We start from the raw sequence: 15,876 nt of genomic DNA on the forward strand, positions 1-15,876 counted from the left end.
GATTCTGAATATGTGAATACAGCCAGATGATAGATTATTCTTGCCGGATAAAATATGTAGTGTTTGCATAGAAGAGAATCACTTGGGATGTTAAGGAGAACATTGGTAACACAGCATGAACTCATTGTATCTTCCATACTGACATATCATTCATACATGAACATATGAGATCTTGAGGATTGACAGGCTAATCAAATATACTCTTCTCCTGTTTGTTGCTCGTGACAAGAGAGCAGCCTTCGACATATTATTATTCTGTGTAGATATACACATATACTGTCTATTGAAACTATCATAAAACTATCTGAGGATGATTAATGTTGAGTACAAACTGCATTTTTCTGGCATCAATTCTGATCTGAATGCGCAACACAGATGACAAGTTTGATTTGAAAAGAAATCAAACCTCTCACTGTAGAAAGAGTTCATTTTTAAGTTATTCAACTATTTTATAACTATCTCTCCTTGCATCATGCCTTTAAGTTGATTCTTAACATAAAGAAAACAAAAACAAGCAAGCTTACAGAAGTACACCAAAAAAAAAAAAACCTTTAAAAGATGCTTTTTCTAATAATAACTTGGGATCCCCATGAGACGTGAGCTCAGTAATTCAGAGTTGGATTGCTCTTATCTGTGGGAAGGTCACAGTCTTACGCTAGATGTCATCTTCATGGGACAGCAAGAAATATGGTTCTTATCTTGTTCAATGTTCTGAAGCTGTGTCCTTGAACTTGTCAATCCTGGGAGTAGGAGGGCATTAAAAGTTTTACCCACTAAAGGAAAATGAAAAAAAAAAAACTTACCACATGCATCTTTAAGGAACTGGACCTAATTATGAACAAGGATCTTGAGATACGTTGCAGTCAAGGGAAATAAAAGAGGAAGTGTATGCAAAAACAAATAAACTAAACACTTAATTTATGAAAATATAAAATTTTAACGTTATTAATCCATACTTATCAAAAATGGTTAAAAAAGGAACCCCATGCGGAATGACCATCCGCCACACACAACACCAACACACAGCCACTCAACAGTCGCAGGTAAGGTGGATCCAGCACAATCCTGTATCTGCCACAAGCCCACAGAATTCAAATGCAACTCACTGGAGTTAGTTCAAGTTCTTGCAAGCAGTTTTAAATGTAATAACTAGAGTTGGAAGAAATCCCCAATTTCTTCGAATCCGAATCTAAAAAGGTTCTTGAATATCTCAAACCTCTCGAATCTCACGAATCCAGTACATAAGAATTGTGTGATCCGTGGTATAGTTGCCCCCTGTATAGGTAGCAAGGCATAGGTGCCCACAGTTTAGGTAGCTAGGTAAAGGTACCTTCAGTATAGGTAGATAGGTAAAAGGCGCCATCAGTATAGGTAGCTAGGTATTGGTGCCTTCAGTATAGGTAGATAGGTATAGGTGCCTTCAGTATAGGTAGCTAGGTATAGGTGCCTTCAGTATAGGTAGCTAGGAAATGGTGCCTTCAGTATAGGTAGCTAGATATAGGTGCCTTCAGTCCAGAGCCTGTGGGATGTGTGAAATGGTTATAGAGTAATTTAAAATTATTATTATTTTTACTCTTACAGTAAGTTTTAGCTCAAAAGACAAAATATGTCTGTTATGAACACAAGTCACATAATGTTTGATCTTTAATAAGAACAGATTATGCTAAGGCACCATGCAGTGTTTGTCTAATACAAAGTGATGTAATACTGTATGCCACAGCAAACTTTGCCTTCACTCTTATACAACTCCCTTTATTACACCACAGGCTACAGAAGCTTGGTTGGTATCATCATTGACATAAAAGTTTATTAACATAATGTTAATGTTGCATATCAGCATAGTAAGGTACAATAAAGTGAACAGGAGTAGTGGTATATGTGTGTGTATATTAGATCCTCTGAGAGTATTTGCTTCTTAAGTGCCATTTTATGCGCTTTCAACAGTCACTGTAAATTAGTATGGCAAGGGAGACACTTTAAATTGTGTGAAACAAGTTACCCTTCATTTGTTTTTTGGGGTTTACATTTTTTGTTTATTTCCAGTGCTAATAGAAAAATAAATCTGGACTCACCTGCTAGGCTGGGCTGTGCTGCGTGATAACCACTGAAAGCTGTTCTGAATTTATCTCTAATACATTATCATGTATGTAATTTATAGAGGGATACAAGCGCTGATGCAAACAAAAAGTCAACTGCCAAAGGATTCCAATCCACAATGTAGAATTATCATCCTTTAGATTGTAAGCTTTTCTCCCCCTTTTGTGTCTTGAAAATTATTATACATTTTATTTATTGTGTTACTTTTATCACTGTCATTACCAATTCAGTATTTTGTATTCTGTATGTTGTATAATTTTTGTATTTTGTCACTAATTATGTATCTTGTATATTGGTGTACACTATTGTCTGTATTATTATGTACCCCATGTTATTTTCTTACATTGTACAGCGCCACGGAATATGTTGGCGCTTTATAAATCAATAATAATAATAATACAAGTAATTCCTTAGTACTTTCAAGCCGATTCCAACACTTTGTGCAACCTGCAGACATCTAGCGCTCAAAATGGGGACAAGTGACCGTCACCATAAAAACAGATGTGCTGGAGTCAGGCTTGGTGTCAGACACAGGGGATTAGAGTTTATTTAAAAACAACTAAAACCACTATAAAAACAAGTTAAACTCACATTGTGGTTTCATGCATATTGAACCCTTTTGCATAAAATCACATCAACAATATAACACTAATTTCCAACAAAATTGCTCAATGCTTAAATATCACCAATCACCAATCGTAGCACAGAGAGAGCCTGTTCTACTCCCCAATCTGGTTTAGCCATTACACCATCATTAGGAGATATGGAGAACGTGCAATGGGGAAGGAGGACACAGGGGGACAGAAGGGACACAGGGTACAGCAGCATCCACGGGACACCTTCTGGCCAAAAGAGGCACTGACTTTTCCCCCCAAAATGCATCTTATGGTCTGAAAAATATGGTACACCTTAACTAAGAGGGAAATAGAGGCTGACATACAGTATTTGCTTCCTTTCAATCAATGAAAATTGTTATACATAATGGTGAAATAAGGTTGTATGGCACATCCCAACTTGGTTCACACTGGCAATGATACTTAAAGAGAATCTGTACTCTAATATTCTTACCTAAAACGCATACCATTCTATTCCTTATTTTTACCTAAAACGCATACCATTCTATTCCTTATTTTGTCCTGTGCCCCTCTGTGCTGTTTCTGCCACTCTCTGCTGCAATCCTGGCTTGTAATTAACAGTTTTAGGCAGTGTTTACAAACAAACTAGCCTGCTTGTGATAGGCCCACATAAACAGAGTGTGTGAGTCATACAGAGTGTGCAGGGGGCCTGCAGAGGGTGTGTATCGCTTCTATCCAATCACAAGCAGCCCTGCACATTCCACACATTAAAGCCTTAGCCCGACAGACACGACAGAGGAAAGGAGATAAGATTTATTACAGAGACAGTGCAATTAGGAAAGGCTGCAGTAAGCCAGAGCACATTAGAACAGGCATAGGAACTTATAGGATAGAAGAACTAAGGCTGAAAAATTTGTTACAGGGTCTCTTTAATGACCATGTGGCAGCACCTGTTCAGACTGTCACAGGACGTGTGCTCCGCGGATTGCAAAAAGGAACAGTTCAACACATACAAAACAAAATCTTCAGAGCATGCACCTTCCGTCCAAAGGTTTATTACCACAACTTGACAGTGCTTAAAGTGAACCTCCGGACTAAAAATCGACTCAGCAGCACTGAAAAGGCCTGGAGTTTCTTTGACAGTTTCACAGCATCAGAACTTTGTTTCTCTTATACAAGACTCATTTTTAGCTGCACAGAAGAAAACTGCCCGGGCATTTTTCCCCTGATGCTGTACAAAGCATGATGGGATTTCTGATGTTGTTGCTCTCGTTCTGCTGTTTTGGTGCAAAAAAATTTTTCTTACATTTTGAATTTGACATTTGAAGCCTAGCGTGTGCAGCTGGGAGGGGTGATCAGGGCACAGGACAGTTGTAACTGTGTCTCCTGCTCCCTGTCACCTCCTTTCAACCAAAAAGATGGCTGCCCCCATGACAAAGATGGCAGCCCCCATAAATCACAAACATTTGCCTATTCTTTTAAAACAGGGTGAGTAAGAGATTATATTACCTATCTATTCTAATTAACATAACTAATGTAACTTAATGACAGTATGTTTGTTTAGGCTGAAGTTCCCCTTTAAGTACAGTTCAGCATTGCAAAACACATAGTTCATAAGCCACACAAAGTAAGGCCAGATACGCTCAGGCTTACGTGCTCGTTATTCGGATGGTCATCTGTTCAGGAGGTGGGTGGTGGGCACAAAGGTGGCAAGCAACGGCAGTTTCGTGTCTAACTGTAAGATGCAAAACAGCCGTCGCTCGCCACCTTTGTGCCCACCTCCTGAACAGATGACCAGCCGCATGTGTTTTGCAATGCTGAACTGTACTTAAGCACTGTCAAGTTGTGGTAATAAACCTTTGGACTGAAGGTGCACAAGATTTTGTTTTGTATGTGTTAAACAATGAAAATTGACTAGCTGCCCTCTCTGGTACACACTGTCTGGTACACACTTTCAATTATGATTGGCCAGTCACTGACCAATTTTACCACCTCCATGTAGTATGGGGGTTTACTCACACAATCTGTTCATAGTACTTGATATGTGTGGACCCTCATACTACATGGACATGGTAAAATTGGTCAGTGATTGGCCAATCATTATTTAAAGTGTGTACTAGGCTTTAGCCATAGACCCTGAACAAGCAAGCAGATTGGGTGTTTTTGACTGAAGTCTCACTGGATTAGCTGCATGCTTGTTTCAGGCGTCTAATTCAGACACTACTGCAGCCAAAGAAATCAGTAGGATGCCAGGCAACATTCCTCTCCATTCAGGTGGACTTTAAGCATTTAGTGCAGGAAGGAGGGAGCAAGGAACACTTAAAGAAACTCTGAAGCCAAATAAAATCAATGCTTTTCACTTTTATTAATGTTAAGCACTATAGCTAGTGCTAAAATGCTGCATCCCTGCGGCAAAGCAAGGGGTTAATACCCCCCAAATCCCCTGTGCAAAATCCATGACTTTCTTGGTTGTGGATTTTGCTGCCCATGGAGGCAGAGCTTTGAGCTGCAGCTCTGCCTTCATGCGCGTCAATCTGCCCATGGATCTCCGCCTCTCCCCCTCCCCTCTCACTGAAGGAAGATTGAGAGGACCAGGGATCAGTGGGGATTGCTAACCTCTGCCTCAATCTGGAAGCGCTCCCTGCAGTTAGCACAGGGGATTTGGGGGTATAAACCCTTTGTTTTGCCACGGGGATGCAGCGTTTTATCACTAGCTATAGTGCTTAACATTAATAAAAGTTTAAAGCATTTATTTTATTTGGCTTCAGAGTCTCTTTAATAGACTGCAATTGATCAAAGACGATAAAACATGCATTCTACTTTGTAAATGTTTAACTATAAAATAAAACCATGGGATATCTAAAAAAAAATTCATTTATAGGAGTAGGAGGATGAATATACAGTAATTGTTTATTTAATCAGTTTATTTTCACCTCCAGTTCACTTTCACATAATTGGTTACAAGTTGAAGATCATAAAGATACATAAAGATGATTGAATATTTTTGTCAAATCACAAATTACTCACCCATCTACTGAACATCATCACCTTTAAAACATGCATCATCACCTTTAAAGCAAAAAATGATATAATGAATTGGTTGTGTATTACGGATAATTACTAAAACATTAGAAGCAAAGAAAATATTTTTCTTTTCAGTTATATAGTTTTTTTTTTAACATTGCATCATTCTCTAATATTTGCAATTTACACACTCCTCAGCATTCTAAATGATTTAACACAGCAGGCAAGTGAACTATTGAACTGTCCTCTGGAGAGAAAAAGAAAATACAATGACTGACAGTTGAAATAAAAAGCTTCAAAAGAGAGAGCTCTCTGCAAATTTTGAAAGTCTTGGAGCTCAATGGAGCTCATGGAGCTCAATGGTTTTGCATAGATAACAACTGGAATTTAACTTTTGCTGTACTGGAAACAATATTAGACTTATGTCTCTGCTCCTATTGTTTTATTTCTTAGCTGTACTACACATACAAATCATTATATCATAATTTTTTTCTGCTTCAGTGTCTTTTTAAAGTAATTTCCTAACATTTACATGTTTACAACGAACATTACACATGTACTGTAAAATGAAAGAGACGTAACTAGGATAAACCATACTAGCTACCATTGGTGCATTTTGTTTAACAAATGATTCACATATCAAAACAATGTCTGTGACTTGCATCTATTTATGATTCTGGAACACTTAAGGCTTATCCAAATCAATGCTTGCCAAAAGCATAATGGGATTTACTCCAAGATCTCTGATTCTTAGTTTGAAAGGACAGTTGGTGCAGATTAAAATAAAAAGTAAATTAATTCTGATTATAGTTACATAGTTACATAGTTACTTTGGTTGAAAAAAGACATACGTCCATCGAGTTCAACCAGTACAAAGTACACTCCAGCCTGCTCCCTCACATATCCCTGTTGATCCAGAGGAAGGCGAAAAAACCCTTACAAGGTAAACATTCCTTCCCGACTCCAGATGGCAATCAGATAAAATCCCTGGATTAACATCATTGGCATTACCTAGTAATTGTAGCCATGGATGTCATTCAACGCAAGGAAAGCATCTAAGCCCCCTTTAAATGCAGGTATAGAGTTTGCCATAACGACTTCCTGTGGCAATGCATTCCACATCTTAATCACTCTTACTGTAAAGAACCCTTTCCTAAATAAATGGCTAAAACGTTTTTCCTCCATGCGCAGATCATGTCCTCTAGTCCTTTGAGAAGGCCTAGGGACAAAAAGCTCATCCGCCAAGCTATTATATTGCCCTCTGATGTATTTATACATGTTAATTAGATCTCCTCTAAGGCGTCTTTTCTCTAGACTAAATAAACCCAGTTTATCTAACCTTTCTTGGTAAGTGAGACCTTCCATCCCACGTATCAATTTTGTTGCTCGTCTCTGCACCTGCTCTAAAACTGCAATATCTTTTTTGTAATGTGGTGCCCAGAACTGAATTCCATATTCCAGATGTGGCCTTACTAGAGAGTTAAACAGGGGCAATATTATGCTAGCATCTCGAGTTTTTATTTCCCTTTTAATGCATCCCAACATTTTGTTAGCTTTAGCTGCAGCGGCTTGGCATTGAGTACGATTATTTAACTTGTTGTCGATGAGTACTCCTAAGTCCTTCTCCAAGTTTGATGTCCCCAACTGTATCCCATTTATTTTGTATGGTGTTAGACCATTGGTACGACCAAAATGCATGACTTTACATTTGTCAACATTGAATTTCATCTGCCATGTATGTGCCCATATAGCCATCCTATCCAGATCCTGTTGCAATATAACACTATCTTCCTTAGAGTTGATGATTCTGCACAATTTTGTATCATCTGCAAAAATAGCAACATTGCTCACTACTGTATCCACTAGGTCATTAATAAATAAATTGAAGAGCACTGGACCCAGTACAGACCCCTGTGGGACCCCACTGCTAACAGTCTCCCATTTTGAGTATGATCCATTGACCACAACTCTTTGTTTTCTGTCCATTAGCCAGTTCCCTATCCAAGCACACAGACTCTTCCCCAGTCCTTGCATCCTCATCTTTTGCACCAGACTTTTGTGGGGAACAGTGTCGAATGCCTTTGCAAAGTCCAAGTATATCACAAGTATATCTTTAACAGGTGTTGTTTGGGTATGACAGTAAACTACAAAGGAGTGCTTTGCATAATCTGATTTTTCTGATGCCCCAAAAAAGTGAGCATTGAGTTTTATTATATGGCTGACTATGAAACAGAAGAGGCAAAGAAAGATAAAAAGAACAATACACAGGTTGTTGAAACATGTTAATGTTATAACTGTCCAATTCAGAGACAGGGGAAAAGAGAGAGAGGGAAGGATAGAGAAAGAGATAAAAACAACCATAAGCTAAGTACACACATGCAAGAATATTCGCCCATCGGCGGTTGAGAAATGATCCCTCAGGCGACAATTCACAAAACAATCCTGTACAGAAACATCCTTAGCCTCAAGGCTAGCTATGTGTCCTGTTGCTTTGGGGGGGGAGACGATCAGCAAATGTCGGATCGGCTTCAATAAGCTGGAGGTGGTCGTAAAAAGCATTGTGAATGGTCATGCTCAGGCATGGGGGTCATTAAAAATTCAACAGGAGGGATCTTTAACCATCCCCGAGAGCAGAATTAATTGGCGGCTGCTATCCATATGTAAACTTATGAGATTAATTACTTGATTGAATGTCTAGTACAAATGGTAGAAAAAACTTTCCGGGAACCTCATAGTTTTATTTTAAAAATTCCATGACTGGATTTCTAAGACTGGATTCTAATCAGTGGCCATGTCAGTTTGGCATAAAATCTGCTTCATTCCGATGCAAAAAAAAAAAAAAAACTGCTTTTTGAAGTGTTCAGCCCATGCTGTTCAAGGCAGCATCTGCTCAGCCAAATGGAAGTAGTGTTGGGGCCTCTGTTAACTCTTAAAACAAACCTGAAGTGGAAATACACATATTACATAATTGTATGTTTAATACTAAAAGAAAAGTAAGCTGCACCAGTCACCAAAATCAAAACAGGATATAAATGTAATGTCCGAAATACAGTGGGTTCGCAGGGTCGATTGTTCCAGATAAACAGCTAATGACAGTATTCCTACTGCGCTCACCACTATATACAGTTCTACAGTTCCTATAAAGAAATGGAGGCTGACATAGCGTAAAAATGTCTTGAGTAATAGACAACATCAATAGACATTGGCACATATGCAATTCAGCTTTTCTCCTGCGTTTTCTCCTAGGTGATATTTCCACACATTGTCAATAAAATTCTTTTTTTAAGTCACCAGTAAGCAAAAAAAATGCTAAAAATTATTTTGACAGTACATTTTCACCTACTTTTGGCATTTTTTCAATTGCAAAGAGCTGAAAAGTTATTTTAGACAGAAGATGAAAAATTATTTCCTAGGACAGTGATGGCTAACCTTGTGTGCCCGAACTGCGACCTAACATCAGCTTATTTATCACTGCCAATGGTGGGGGCGGCACCGAAAAATGGGTGTGGCCATGATGTTGTATGGGCGGAGCTAACATAATGATGTAACAGCGAGGCATAAGAAAGTAGTGTTTCCGCCATGATGTGGTGAAATGAGGATTCGCATCATGGGTGTGCATAAACTGTGTGATGCTATTTATTAGTATACCCGCCATAACCCCAAAGCAGCAAATATAGCCAACTATGACTATTAAATAATAAATGCAGCAACAGTTACCCCAGACACCAGAAAATAAACGCAATGTTGGCAACATTTCAGCAGAAAATAACGCAATGTTGGTAACATTTCAGCAGAAAATAACGCGATGTTGGTAACATTTCAGCTGAAAATCACGCAATGTGGGCAACATTCAGCAGAAAATAATGCAGTGGGCAACATTTCAGCAGAAAATAAATGCAGTGGGCAGCATTTCAGCAGAAAATAAATGCAGTGGGCCACATTTCACCAGAAAATAAACACAGTGGGCCACATTTCACCAGAAAATAAACACAGTGGGCCACATTTCACCCGAAAATAATGCAATGTGGGCAACATTTCACCAGAAAATAAACGCAGTGCGCCACATTTCAGCAGAAAATAAACGCAGTGGGCCACATTTTACCAGAAAATAAACACAGTGGGCCACATTTCACCAGAAAATTAATGCAGTGGGCAACATTTCACCAGAAAATTAACACAGTGGGCAACATTTCACCAAAAAATAATGCAATGTGGGCCACATTTCACTAGAAAATAAATACAGTGGGCAACATTTTACAAGAAAATAAACACAGTGGGCCACATTTCATCAGAAAATAACGCAATGTGGGGCACATTTCACCATAAAATAAACACAGTGGGACACATTTCACCAGAAAATAAACACAGTGGGCCACATTTCACCAGAAAATGAACGCAGTGGGCCACATTTCACCAGCAAATAAACGCAGTGGGCCACATTTCATCAGAAAATAAACACATTGAGCCACATTTCATCAGAAAATAACGCAATGTGGGCCACATTTCACCAGAAAATAAACACAGTGGGCCACATTTCACCAGAAAATAAACGCAGTGGGCCACATTTCACCAGAAAATAAACGCAGTGGGCAGCATTTCACCAGAAAATAACATGATGTGGGCCACATTTCACCTGCAAAAAAAGGAATGTACTCACCTGACAGAAGTCTCCTCTCCTGGCCAGCCTCTGGCGTGCAACTCCTGGACAATCCTCCTGCAGTCTCCCGCGCTGACAGGCAGAAAGCAGGGCTATGGGAAGATGGTGCCCAAAGCCCTGTACTGGAGTCTCCAGTACAGGGCTTCAGACGCCATCTTCCCGTAGCCCTGCTCTGTCTCCCAGGAGACTGCGGGCTGGAGCGGGGTGGCGAGCTATGAACCAGCATGGCGTCTAGTAGACGCTGCGGCCAGTTCATGCAGCGTTGGCGTGCCAGCAGATTTGGCTACATAGGTTCACCAACGCTGTCCTAGGAGAAAACTTAAGAAAAAAGTGAATTGCATATAGGCCAATTATGTTTAATACTTATAATAACTATAACATTAGTGACATTGAGCAAAGACTCTTAATTTTATTTTCATTTTAATGCCTTTATTTTTAATATTGTACTGGACTGTCACAGCTGCTGTTTAGAATCCAAACTCTGTTTTGTTAAGCAGAAAAAGATGTAATTACCTTTTGAACTTTTCTGGACTAAAATCTTATCACCTGCTTTTTCACTCACGGATAACAGCCTTTTGGCTTCTATTTACCTTTCAGGAAACTTGAACTAAATTCAACAAGCTGTTCAGCAAGCTTATTTTCATGATCACTCCTCAAGTTTTTTTTAACTCTTGCTGTACTGGAAAACAGAACGGCCTTCAAGACAGTTTCTTCCAATATCTCTTAATGATGTTGATGCAATTTTATTGGTACTAAGCTAAGAGAGAACCACCAGTTACTGTACATGTTGCTATGGTAATATGCAGTGTAACACGCATTACTATAGCAAAGTGTGTATGACCCCACTAACAGGTGTGGTGTTAATAGAGTAATGGGAGGTGCTCCCCTGGTGTTGGTACTGGTAAAACTGCAGTGTGCTGCATGCGCATGGTAAACTTACTAACCTTTTGTGCCTTAGACCCAATCTCACATGTCACTTCCTGTATTCTTTAGGAGAGCAGAGGCTCCAATGCTGTTTGGCTGACTCATTAGCACAGGTAAAAGCATACGTTTATTAACTACTGCAATAAAAAATACGCAAAGAAAAATGGACCCCAAACACATTATTATTAGGGCTAGTACTAAATATACTATGTTTGTCTCATCACGTCACATGTCAGTTAAGTATGTTCACATGTCTGTAGCTTGGTAAGATATAAACAAACTTGGTTAAGAATGATACTAAAGCCTGGAACCCACTTCAAGTCACAAATTGCTGTTGCAATCGCTAGTGTTTTTAATTAGCGTTTTGTAAGCGATTTCATGAGTGTTTTCCAGTGATTTTGGTAGCGATTTTAAAAATTGTAAGCTTTTTGCCAGCAATTGTGATAACGATTTGCGATTAGCGATTTTTAATTCTAATTGGTTGTTTCAAATTATTATTTTTTCTTTACAGTTTGCAGTTATTTAGAATCACACACAAATCGCTATGTGTAGCAATTCATGAGTGATTTGCCAGAGCTTCAATACTTTTACATTGAAGTGCAAATGCTCCTAAAATGATGCATGTCCTGTGATTGTGATTTTGCTAATCACAATTGATATGTGGAATTTGCTACATTTATTTACATTGGCAGAGTGGTTAGGGAAATCGCTAGCGGTTTAAAGTAAACTCTAAAAGCTCATAAAAGCACTTTAGTGGGTTCCAGCCCTCATGCAGATAATGCAGTGCATGTGCTTATGGCATGCCCCTTTGGTACTGCAGGGGTAATAGATGAAATAGTGTCCAGAGTGAAAAAGAGCCTCAATACTGGTAAAAAGCAATGCATGGCATTTTGGATTGCACAAATTTTTTCCAGCTAAGCTCTCAAGATTTGCATAAACTTGCTTATATTACTTTAATACACATTTTATCTTTTCCAGATCTATGTGTCTAGTTTTGGTGTTTTAGTGTTTTTTCTATGTATGATTGACACCATAATTTGTACTTAGTGATGTTTATATATTGCACAGTTTGCACTATTTTTGTATACTGCCCTTTGCACCTGTCTGAACCTGATTCTGATTGGACTGTGTGCAGGATATATATACACTGTGCGCAGGACACACACACACACACACACACACACACACACACACACACACACACACACACACACACACACACACACACACGGCCGGATTTGTACTTTTTACCACCCTAGGCCCATTGCCACCAGCCGCCCCCCCCCCCAACCATATCAATACACAAATGCAAAACACAATAACCCCCCTCTTATATCCCACCATTTAGCAGTGGGTCCCTCTCTGATCGAATAGGTTTCTTTATTGTGCAAGCGTGGCTGAGGACAAGTATGTCCACACTGGGTATGCGTAAGTGAGTTTGGTGCATGCCCAGTAGAACTAAGGCACGTAGCTGTTTTCCTCCATGCATTTCATTTTGCTGGGCATGTGCGGACCTTATTTGCACATGCCCAGTACAGATACGGTCTCGCTTGTGTACTGAAGATACCTATTCGTCCAAAGAGGGATACAGCACTAGAATAGTGGGGTATAGGGAGGTATGGCTCTAGAGAATGTCCAGAGGCTCCCCACTACTAAGGGGTATCTGCCAGGGTAGGGTAAGAATAAATGGTCTAGCCAGGGTCAGTGTCTCCATAGGGGCAAACTACAAACAGCCCCCAGCATGCCCCCCTCTATAGAGACACTTTAGCTTCCAGCATGTCCCCTCCTCTATAGAACTACCACAACTCCCAGCATGCCCCTACCCCTCCATAAAGGCATTACCGTTCTCATCATACGCCTCCCCTCCACATAGGCACTACAGCTCCCAGCATGCTCCTCCCCTTCCAGAGGCACCACAGTTCCTAGCATGCCCCTCCGTCTCCTTATAGTATCGGGTTGTTCCCCAGGGCCCCGGAGCTGGCTGCAAGACCTCCTACAATGTGAATTGAGACCAGGGGGTTACGCCAGTCAGCCCTAGGGGACAAGCCAATACTACATGGAGGAGGAGCATGCTTGGAACTGCAGTACCTCTATTGGGGGGGGGGGAGCACAGTGGTGCCTCTATGGAGTGAAGGGTGAAGCATGATGGGAGGAGTGGTACCTCTTTGGAGAGGAGGAGCATGCTGGGAGCAAGGGTACATCTACAAGGGGGGGGGGTGGACATGCTGGTAGCAGTGGTGCCGCTATGGAGTGGGGGGCATGCTGGAACCACTGGTGCCTGTATGATGTGGGGAGGGGGGCATGCTGGGAGCAGTGGTGCCTCTATGGAGTGGGGGTGGGCATGCTGGGAGGACTGGTGCCTCTGTGGAGTGGGGGGACATGCTGGGCGGGCTGGTGCCTCTGTGGAGTGGGGGGACATGCTGGGAGCAGTGGTGCCTCTGTGGAGTGGGGGGACATGCTGGGAGCAGTGGTGCCTCTGTGGAGTGGGGGTGGGTATGCTGGGAGCACTGGTGCCTCTGTGGAGTGGAGAGGGGGGGCATGCTGGGAGCAATGGTGCCTCTATGGAGTAGGGGTGGGCATGCTGGGAGGACTGGTGCCTCTGTGGAGTGGGGAGGGGGGCATGCTGGGAGCAGTGGTGCCTCTGTGGAGTGGGGGTGGGCATGCTGGGAGGACTGGCGCCTCTGTAGAGTGGGGGTGGGCATGCTGGGAGCAGTCATGCCTCTGTGGAGTGGGGGTGGGCATGCTGGGAGGACTGGTGCCTCTGTGGAGTGGGGGTGGGCATGCTGGGAGCAGTGATGCCTCTGTGGAGTGGGGGTGGGCATGCTGGGAGCAGTGGTGCCTCTGTGAAGTGGGGGTGGGCATGCTGGGAGGACTGGTGCCTCTGTGGAGTGGGGGTGGGCATGCTGGGAGCAGTGATGCCTCTGTGGAGTGGGGGGACATGCTGGGAGCAGTGATGCCTCTGTGGAGTGGGGGTGGGTATGCTGGGAGCAGTGATGCCTCTGTGGAGTGGGGGTGGGCATGCTGGGAGCAGTGGTGCCTCTGTGGAGTGGGGGTGGGCATGCTGGGAGCAGTGGTGCCTCTGTGGAGTGGGGGTGGGCATGCTGGGAGGACTGGTGCCTCTGTGGAGTGGGGGCAGAGCAGGGACAAGGTCCTCCAGCACCCAAGGCTGAGACACCAAAGTGCGCCCCTGCCACCCGAGCCATCAAACACTGATTGCTATTAGACTAAGAGGCGCCACAGGGCCCACAACCTCCCCAACACCTTAATATCTAGTTATCTGGCTTGCAGTCACTGCCATGTATCCCCTTTTCTTATTTCTTTCTGCTTCAAACACAATTAGGAATGACAGCTGAATTAATTCTGCGTCCCCTCCTACACTGCGCCCTGAGGCTGGAGCCTCTCCAGCCTATGCCTCGGCCCGGCCCTGAGTGGGGGTGGGCATGCTGGGAGGACTGGTGCCCCTGTGGAGTGGGGGGACATGCTGGGAGCAGGGGTGCCTCTATGGAGTGGGGGTGGGTATGCTGGGAGCACTGGTGTCTCTTTGGAGTGGGGAAGGGGGGCATGCTGGGAGCAGTGGTGCCTCTATGGAGTGGGGAGGGGGGGGGCATGCTGGGAGCAGTGGTGTCTCTATGGAGTGGGGGTGGGCACGCTGGGAGGACTGGTGCCTCTGTGGAGTGGGGGGACATGCTGGGCGGGCTGGTGCCTCTGGGGAGTGGGGGGACATGCTGGGAGCAGTGGTGCCTCTGTGGAGTGGGGGGACATGCTGGGAGCAGTGGTGCCTCTGTGGAGTGGGGGCATGCTGGGAGCACTGGTGCCTCTGTGGAGTGGGGGAACATGCTGGGAGCAGTGGTGCCTTTGTGGAGTGGGGGGGGGGGCTTTCTGGGAGCAGTGGTGCCTCTATGGAGTATGGGGGAGCATGATAGTAGCACTGGCGCCTCTATGGAGTGGGGGTGGGCATGCTGGGAACAGTGGTGCCTCTGTGGAGTGGGAGGGGGAGCATGATGGGAGCAGTGGTGCCTCTATGGAGTGGGGGTGGGCATGCTTGAACCACAGTGTAGCCTCTAAGGAGTTGGGGGGCATGCTGGGAACAGTGGTGCCTCTGTGGAGTGGGAGGGGGGGCATGATGGGAGCATGATATGGAGTGGTGCTGGGGGCAGTGGTTAGAGGGGTATGGGGGACATGCATGCAGTCACAGAAGCTACTTACAAGCATAGCAGGAACTCACAAGCTGGCAGCTGCTGCAGTAGTCACAGGATGTATTCCCAGCCAGTAATCCGATCCTCCAGCTTCCTGCACTGAGGTGCCTCTTCTCTTCTCTGTGTATGGGGAAAGCTGCACCCAGAGCCATGCTTCTCTGCCTCGGCTCTTCCCACCATGTGAGCTCCACTCACAACATCCGAGCAGCTGATCACTCTCTTCCTCCCCACTGATTTCCTGTGTCGGGACTCGGAAGGGAGGTGAGAAGGACAAACAGCTGCTGCGGCCCTGCGGATTTGTGCACAGAGATCTCTCTCCCTGACTGAGCCCGGGGGGTTTCTGGCTTGCTATCTGTGTAGCCCCAGCGGCGTGAGAGATCTCCGTGCAGGCGCAGCTGCTGTG

General features: G+C 43.3%; 1 long non-coding RNA gene across 1 annotated transcript in view; it reads right to left on the reverse strand.

Moving 5' to 3' along the window:
- Window positions 1-223: 223 nt before the first annotated feature.
- Window positions 224-15,876, reverse strand: part of LOC137570585 (uncharacterized) — a 40,435-nt gene continuing 24,782 nt past the window's right edge. The window contains exons 3-4 of the long non-coding RNA XR_011031093.1: window positions 5,700-5,741; window positions 224-773 (exon numbers count right to left, since the gene is read on the reverse strand). This is a non-coding gene — a long non-coding RNA (uncharacterized lncRNA). The remainder of the gene's footprint in view (window positions 774-5,699; window positions 5,742-15,876) is intronic.

This window comes from Hyperolius riggenbachi, chromosome 4 (assembly GCF_040937935.1).
Source record: "Hyperolius riggenbachi isolate aHypRig1 chromosome 4, aHypRig1.pri, whole genome shotgun sequence".
Lineage (NCBI taxonomy): Eukaryota > Metazoa > Chordata > Amphibia > Anura > Hyperoliidae > Hyperolius > Hyperolius riggenbachi.